The sequence below is a fragment of the Cebus imitator genome, unplaced genomic scaffold (genome assembly GCF_001604975.1).
Source record: "Cebus imitator isolate Cc_AM_T3 unplaced genomic scaffold, Cebus_imitator-1.0 Scaffold85, whole genome shotgun sequence".
Lineage (NCBI taxonomy): Eukaryota > Metazoa > Chordata > Mammalia > Primates > Cebidae > Cebus > Cebus imitator.
Genome location: NW_016107400.1, coordinates 7,581,301 through 7,589,272, shown reverse-complemented (window position 1 = coordinate 7,589,272; position 7,972 = coordinate 7,581,301).

The following is a 7,972-nucleotide window of genomic DNA, read 5'->3' as shown; positions in this document are numbered from 1 at the left end:
ACAAGCCTCAGACGTGATGTTATTTATTCCTGATTTAACGGTGAGAATGCCAGAGATTAAAGGAAAGCGATTATTGAGCTGGTAAATGACAGAGCTGTGGACCCAAACCCAGGTTTCTGATTCTGTAGCAGCTATACATTCTCATTACAGAGATCTAATGACTTTCTCCACGAGTGGAGGACTCACTACCTCACTGAATGCATCTCTACCTACTGATCCCAGAACAGTCCCCTGCTGCCACATTGAATGACTCTCTCATCTCTCTTCCTGAAGTCAGCCTTTCCTGTATTTCGTGATCGCAAACCTTATCCTTGTGTTGCCAGCAGTAGCATTCTGTATCCTACAGCCACTCCACTGTGTCCCTTTCCTCCCACTGATCTTCACTCTGCCTTTTCCAGGGGAACTCTGAACAGGATTTCTAAGAAGAGGTAGGTAATGTGTGCCTTGCTTCAGTCTGAGTGGATTGTCTCCAACCTCTGTATAGAGCAGGGGTGGAAAGAAATCCTGTGTCATCGCAGCTTCTTTTCAATCTAAGCTTTCATGGCCTTATTAGGTAGTTTACAAGTTTTTGTCACACAACAGGATGTTTTGCCTATATCATTCTATTTCCCTTTTTCCAGTGTTGGAGATGCCATAATAATTATTGAAGTACAAACCCATTTTAACATATCATACTCTTAGCTGGGCGAGGTGGCTTACTCCTCTAATCCCAGCATTTTGGGAGGCCAAGGTGAGTGGATCACTTGAGGTTAGGAGTTCCAGACCAGCCTGCCCAACACGGTGAAACCCCATCTCTATTAAAAATACAAAAATGAGCCGTGCATGGTGGCAGGCACCTGTAGTCCCAGTTCCACTGGAGGCTGAGGTGGAAGAATGACTTGAACCCAGGAGGCAGAGGATGTGGTGGGCCAAGTTCTCACCACTGTACTCCAGCCTAGGTGACAGAGCAAGACATTGTCTCAAAAAAAAAATAATAATAAAAAAAAACATACTCCTATTTTCTTGGTGTGTGTGTTTTTCCTTAAAGTTAGATAGTAAAAGTGCAACAGACTCCCAGTCCCTTATCTGGAAGTTTTGGGGCCAGATGAGTTTNTTTTTTTTTTTGAGAGGCAGTCTTGCTCTGTCGCCGACGCTGGTGGGCAGTGGTGCCATCTTGGCTCACTGCAACCTCTGCCTCTCAGGTCCAAGCGATCCTCATGCCTCAGCCTCCCAAGGAGCTGGCACTACAGGAACCCACCACTGCACCTGGCTAATTCTAATATTTTTATTACATACAAGGTTTCACCATGTTGTCCTGGAACTCCTGTCCTCAAGTGATCTGCCCACTTCAACCTCCCAAAGTGCTGGGATTACAGGCATGAGTCACCATGCCCAGTCCCTTTACTGAACTCTTAAAAGGTGTAATAGTAATACTTATCAACAATTTTATGGTGGTTTAGTTAACCAACTGCTGTGCTAAACCTCCTGGCTTGGTTGTCACCTACTGACAATGATCATTTCTTACTTACAAAGAAGGAAATGTGGCTTGCCAAATTGCACAGCTACCGAGTGGCTAAGGCAAGACTTGAATCAGGGCTTCTAAATGGTGGATCTCATGTCATTTTCAGTACAGGAACTGGGCTGCCTCTTCACCAGGGAAGGACAAATGTTTATTAATGTTCTTTAAACATCTGTGCTTATGCAGTGTAAGGCTAATGTATACATTTCTCTCACGCCTTTCTCACAAGCCTCAGACGTGATGTTATTTATTCCTGATTTAACGGTGAGGATGATGCCAGAGATTAAAGGAAAGGGATTACTGAGCTGGTACATGACAGAGCCGTGGACCCAAACCCAGGTTTCTGATTCCGAAGCAGGTATAAATTCTTATTACAGAGATCTAATGACTTTCTCCATGAGTGGAGGACTCACTACCTCACTGAATGCGTCTCTACCTACTGATCCCAGAACAGTCCCCTGCTGCCACATTGAATGACTCTCTCATCTGTCTTCCTGAAGTCAGCCTTTCCTGTATTTCATGATCGCAAACCTTATCCTTGTGTTGCCAGCAGTAGCATTCTGTATCCTACAGCCACTCCACTGTGTCCCTTTCCTCCCACTGATCTTCACTCTGCCTTTTCCAGGGGAACTCTGAACAGGATTTCTGAGAAGAGGTAGGTAATGTGTGCCTTGCTTCAGTCTGAGTGGATTGTCTCCATCCTCTGTATAGAGCAGGGGTGGAAAGAAATCCTGTGTCATCACAGCTTATTTTCAATCTAAGCTTTCATGGCCTTATTAGGTAGTTTACAAGTTTTTGTCACACAACAGGATGTTTTGCCTATATCATTCTATTTCCCTTTTTCCAGTGTTGGAGATGCCATAATAATTAATGAAGTACAAACCCATTTTAATATGTCATACTCTTAGCTGGGCGAGGTGGCTTACTCCTCTAATCCCAGCCCTTGGGGAGGCCAAGATGAGTGGATCACTTGAGGTTAGGAGTTCCAGACCAGCCTGGCCAACATGGTGAAACCCTATCTCTATTAAAAATACAAAACTGAGCCGCGCATGGTGGCAGGCACCTGTAGTCCCAGTTCCACTGGAGGCTGAGGTAGAAGAATGACTTGAACCCAGGAGGCAGAGGATGTGGTGGGCCAAGTTCTCACCACTGTGCTCCAGCTTAAGTGTCAGAGCAGGACTCTGTCTCAAAAAAAAAAAAATAATAATACTCCTATTTTCTTGGTGTGTGTGTCTGTCCTTAAAGTTAGATAGTAAAATTGCAATAGACTCCCAGTCCCTTATCTGGAAGTTTTGGGGCCAGATGAGTTTCAGAATTCAGACTGTTTCAGATTTTCATAAAAGTAATAATGCACATATGTTGTGGTTATATAATACTTACTGTGAGCTCTGGGACAATGCACGATAATCAAACCTATTATTGTTACTGTACCAAAATGTAGGAATATTTTCTTTTTATTTTCATTTATTAGATTCCCAAACTAAAATGTAGGAGTATTTTCACACTTTATGAATATAGATTATACATAGCTTCATGTCAACTCAGGTCAACTTTTGTAGCCACATAAGTTGCAAAAAAAAAAATTTTTTTTTTTTAAAGCTTTTTGGATTTCAAAATGATAGATAGAGACTGTGGACCTGTCTTAGTAAAGTACCTATTGAGAGTCTGTGAAATTTTTTTACTATAATATCTTCCATATTCCAAAAGGTTGGAAACCACAGTTATAGTGTATAAGCAGGGTTCACTGGCTCAAGCGCAAGGGCCAGTGAGATAAGTGAAGTGGTTGGGGTAGCAGGAAAGTAGGGAATGGGGACTGCAGTGAACTGGTGAGTACATGCGCATTCAGAGGGCAGAGCTGCTCTTCAGTTCTAGCCACTCATTGCCATGGTAAATGTGAGTGTAGTGTAGCTGCGTCTTCCATTTTTTAATGATACTCCAGAATGCTGATTTCTGTGTGAAGTTTCTTGGTATCTAAATATTGGCAACCAAAAAAAAAAAAAAAAAAACCCACTGTATTACCCAAATAAAAAACCTGCAGGTTTTATCTGGCTGTGGGCTGCTAGCTTTACTTCTGGTTTGGAGATTAATGCTGATGGTATGAATAGTTGTCATTGTTGTTGGTAATGAATTAATTCTTGAGATGTGGCTGGATACATATGTTTTATACTTATTCATTATACCTCATACATATGCTATACAGTTTTTGTGTATAGAAGATTTCATGACAAAAACAAAACCTAGACAACTTCATAGGCACTTTCTTTTGGACCTGCCTTCTTTTCCGGCCAGTGGAAAATATCCTTCTTCATTGACAAATTTGAAACTTTAAATTGTTTTTATCTTGGAAAAGGGAATGAAAGCCCCACTTTAAAAATGGTAGCTGTCATTAAAAGTAGTTTAGTGGCCAGGCGCTGTGGCTGATGCCTGTAATCCTACCACTTTGGGAGGCCAAGATGGGAGGATCGCTTGAGGCCAGGAGTTTGAGACTAGCCTGATCAATGAGCGACACCCCCCTCTCTCTCCATCTCTCTCTCTATATATATATGTATATATTTTATATATCTATCTATATATATATAGACACATACATATATACACACAGACACACACATGCAAACACAGACACAAACACACACACACACACACACACACACACACACATATGTATTAAAAGTAGGAGTTTAAGCTTAGATTGTAATATTACTACCTTTCCAGGGCCATAGTGATCTGAAGTAACGTTGGTTATTCATCCTTATATTGGGACAGAGAGATGTCCTTGGTCTCCTCTCTTTTCTCATCTTTTCCCTGGGTGATCTCAGCTCCATAACTGTCACCTGTGGTTGATGAGTCTGTTTCATGCCTTCAGTGCTGGCATCTCTTCATCCCTAGAGTGATGCTGTCATCTCCATCTTGAATGTCTCAGCTGACGTGGCCTGCTAAACTTAAACTCATAGGTGGGACAATCGCTTGAGCCCAGGAGTTCAAAACCAGCCTGAGCAGCATAGAGAGATTTTGTCTCTATTCTTTCATTTTATTATAAAAAATATTCAAAATAAAATGAAATTGAACCCATGAACTTCATCCTCAAATTGGCTTCGTTTCCCTCTGTTCTCTAGTCCACAAGCCACCAAATTTTGGCCTCTAGGGTAAATCTAGCCCATTGCCTGTTTTATAAAAAAGGTTTATTGGAACACAGCCACACACTACAGCAACAGGGTTGCGTAGTTGGAATAGTGATTTCTACGGCTCACAGGTCCTATAGTATTTACTCTCTGGCCCTTAATAAGAAGTATGCTGACCCCTGCCCTCAGGTACTGAATGCCCTCATGTTACTCCCTATTCACTTGTCAGTCCCTCTGTTTCTCCTCTGTCCTCTCTTCCCTGGCTGTTACTGTGATCTGGCAGTGCTGCCTCCTTGGTTATCTTTTGACTTGGTCTCTGCTTCCCAGTGGCTGTCCTTCCTGTTACCGTCATCATAATTGTCATCCAGCTGGCTTTGCTGGCCCTTCTGTTTGATGTGGTAGTCATCAGTATAATGATTATATCTGTTCTACCCTAAATTGTTTTTTTCCAATTAATTCTGTAGAGTTTAGAATTCCTACATTTATAGGAAGTTAATATTTATTTTCTACAGTATTGCCAAATTTCCTGAAGTGACAATGCTATCCTTTAATTTATTCTCCAGAAAGTGGTGCTGCACTCTGATGCACGTCATTATGCATGACATGATGAGTACCACCTTTTGCCACCACCTTATTTGCTTTTATCTGTTTTTAATATGTGCTGGCTATTGAAAGTTTCTTCATTAAGGTAGAAATCAATGTGTCCTTATATTTGCCTTTCTTCATATGAGTTTTCTGTATGTGTCATTTGTTTATTTAATTGCCTTGGAATTGGTTAGTTATGAATTTCATTATTCATTTACCAATTCCAGCCAACAAATGTCTATTAAGAACTTGTCAGTGAATTTTCAAGCCTGGCATGGTGGCACATGCCTGTAATCCCTCAGCACATTGGGAGACTGAGGCAGGTGATTCACTTGAGACCAGGAGTTTAAGACCAGGCTGGGCAACATGGCGAAACCTCATCTGCACTAAAAATACAAAAATTAGTCAGGCATAGTGACATATGCCTGTAGTCCCAGCTACTTGGAAGGCTAAGGCACGGGAATCACTTAAATCTGAGAGGCAGAGGTTTCAGTGAGTCAAGATCATACCACTGCACTTCAGTTTGGGTGATAGAGAGAATCTTTCTCAAAAAAATGAGGAAAACAAAAAAAAGAGCCTGTCAGATGTGCCTGAGGGGAGACCAGTCTGTGGGTCACTAGTAAAGAGTAAGGATAAAAAGGCAAGACCTTGAATATCCTGTTAAAGGTGGACTCCAGGCAGTGGGAACTTAGTATAATTTTAAGCAGGGAAGTAAAATGATCAGATATTCATCCTAGGAAGTGGACCTTCACAGTAGTGTGGAGAATGGACTCAAGGGAGGCCAGTGGTAGAAACAGCAAGATCAGCAGGGAGTCAGCTGTACCAGTTCGTACAGGGGACCGGAAGAAATGGACCACCGCCATGGGAACAGGAGAAAAAAGGAAAGAATTAGGAAATATCTGTTTGTTCACTGGATATGCAGTGGGTGAGAGAGAGAGATCAATCATGCTTCTGAGGGCTCATCCTTGAGTAATAAGGATATAATGGAATATATTGAGTTTGTTTTTAGACATGTTGATTTTGAGAAGCCATGGACATCCTGGTAGAAGTATCCAGGAGACAATTAGATAAACAAGTGCGGAATCAGAAGAAAGGTGGTTAGACATAGATATTGAGAAGTCATTGGCATACCAGTGAAAGTTGAGTCATGGGACTGGATAAGTTTGTCCTGAGACTGCAGGCAGAGTGAGATATCCTGTTAGCCAGGCACGGTGGCTCACACCTACAATCCCAGCACTTCGAGAGACTGAGGCAGGTGGATCACAGGTCAGGAGTTCAACACCAGCGTGGCCAACATGGTGAAACCCCGTCTCTACTAAAAATACAAAAATTATCTGGGCGCGGTGGTACACACTTGTAATCCCAGCTACTCAGGAGGCTGAGGCAGGAGAATTGCTTGCAGCAGAACCTGGGAAGCGGAGGTTGCAGTGAGCTGAGATCGTGCCACTGCACTCCAGCCTGGGCTACAGAGCAAGATTCCATCTCAAAAGAAAAAAATAAGGAAAAAAAAAAAGAGCTAAAATAAATAAATAAAGAGAAGATCCTGTTAGCTGATGATGGCATCTTGGAGAATATTCACATTTAAGAAGCGTCAGAACAGGAAGCCACAAAGGGACTCAGAAAGAAGGTTTTAACATTAGGAGGGGAATCTCGGGAGAGTGGTATTAAAAATGAAGACTACAGAGAAAACGTAAAGAACGAAGATGTGGTGTTTCATGCTTATCAAACACTACAGAGAGGTTAAGTGAACAAAAAGTGTGCATTGGATTTAAAAGTTAGAAAATTGCTGGGACATGAGTGAGACAAGATTTTGTAGACATTTCCAAAACAAGCCAGTGAACAACGAGATGGTGATAGGAGTAAGGAATTCTTTCAGAGACTTGCCTGTGAAAGGTAGACAGGTAAGGTGTTTGGTTGCTGGAGGAGCAGAAAGGATGCAACATGCCAGGAGAAACGGGCATACTGGTGTGCTCAGGCACACAGACAGATGAGAGACAAAGCAGAACGGGAGATCCACAGAATGAGTCTTTGAAGAAGGCTGAATGGATAATGTCCAGGGGATGTTAGCCTTGAACTACAGAACCGGATCCCTTTTCCTCTGAAACAAGAAGGAAGGAGCAGAGATGAATGAGGAGAAGACGCTGGGATATAGGCAGGGGATTTGGGGTCTTGACTGCCTGTCTCTAATGTCTTCAAGAGGGTGGAAGGCATGCTCATGCCTGAGGAAAGTGATGAAGATTTGGAGGGGCCCTTAAGGAAACTGATCTCAAGGGAGTTGACTATGGACATTTGATAGCATTTGGGGCACAACTGCTTAAACACTGATGAATAGGAGCTGTTGAAATGAATTGGATGATATCTATAGGACAAACTTCTACTTTTAAAAGGAATAAAATGGAATCACTCACATTTTGAGAGATCTCCAAAGTCTAGTGATTTTTTTTTTAGAACGCATATCAGAGAATAATATACTATCATTAATACAGACAGGCACGTATTTTTAAAAGAGCTGGGAAAAAAAACAGATTAATAATAGAGTTGTTTTCTGGTTAATGGAAAGAGAAGTAGGACATAGCCAAAAATAAGAACTTTTACTTTTTTTTTCTTTGTTTTTTGAGACGGCTGTCACTATATTCCCCAGGCTGGAGTGTGGTGTTATGATCACAGGTGATGGCAACCCAGACCTCCCAGGCTCATTTGACCCTCCCACCTCAGCCTACTAAGTAGCTGGGACTGCAGGTGCCCACCAGCACACCCTGCTAATTTT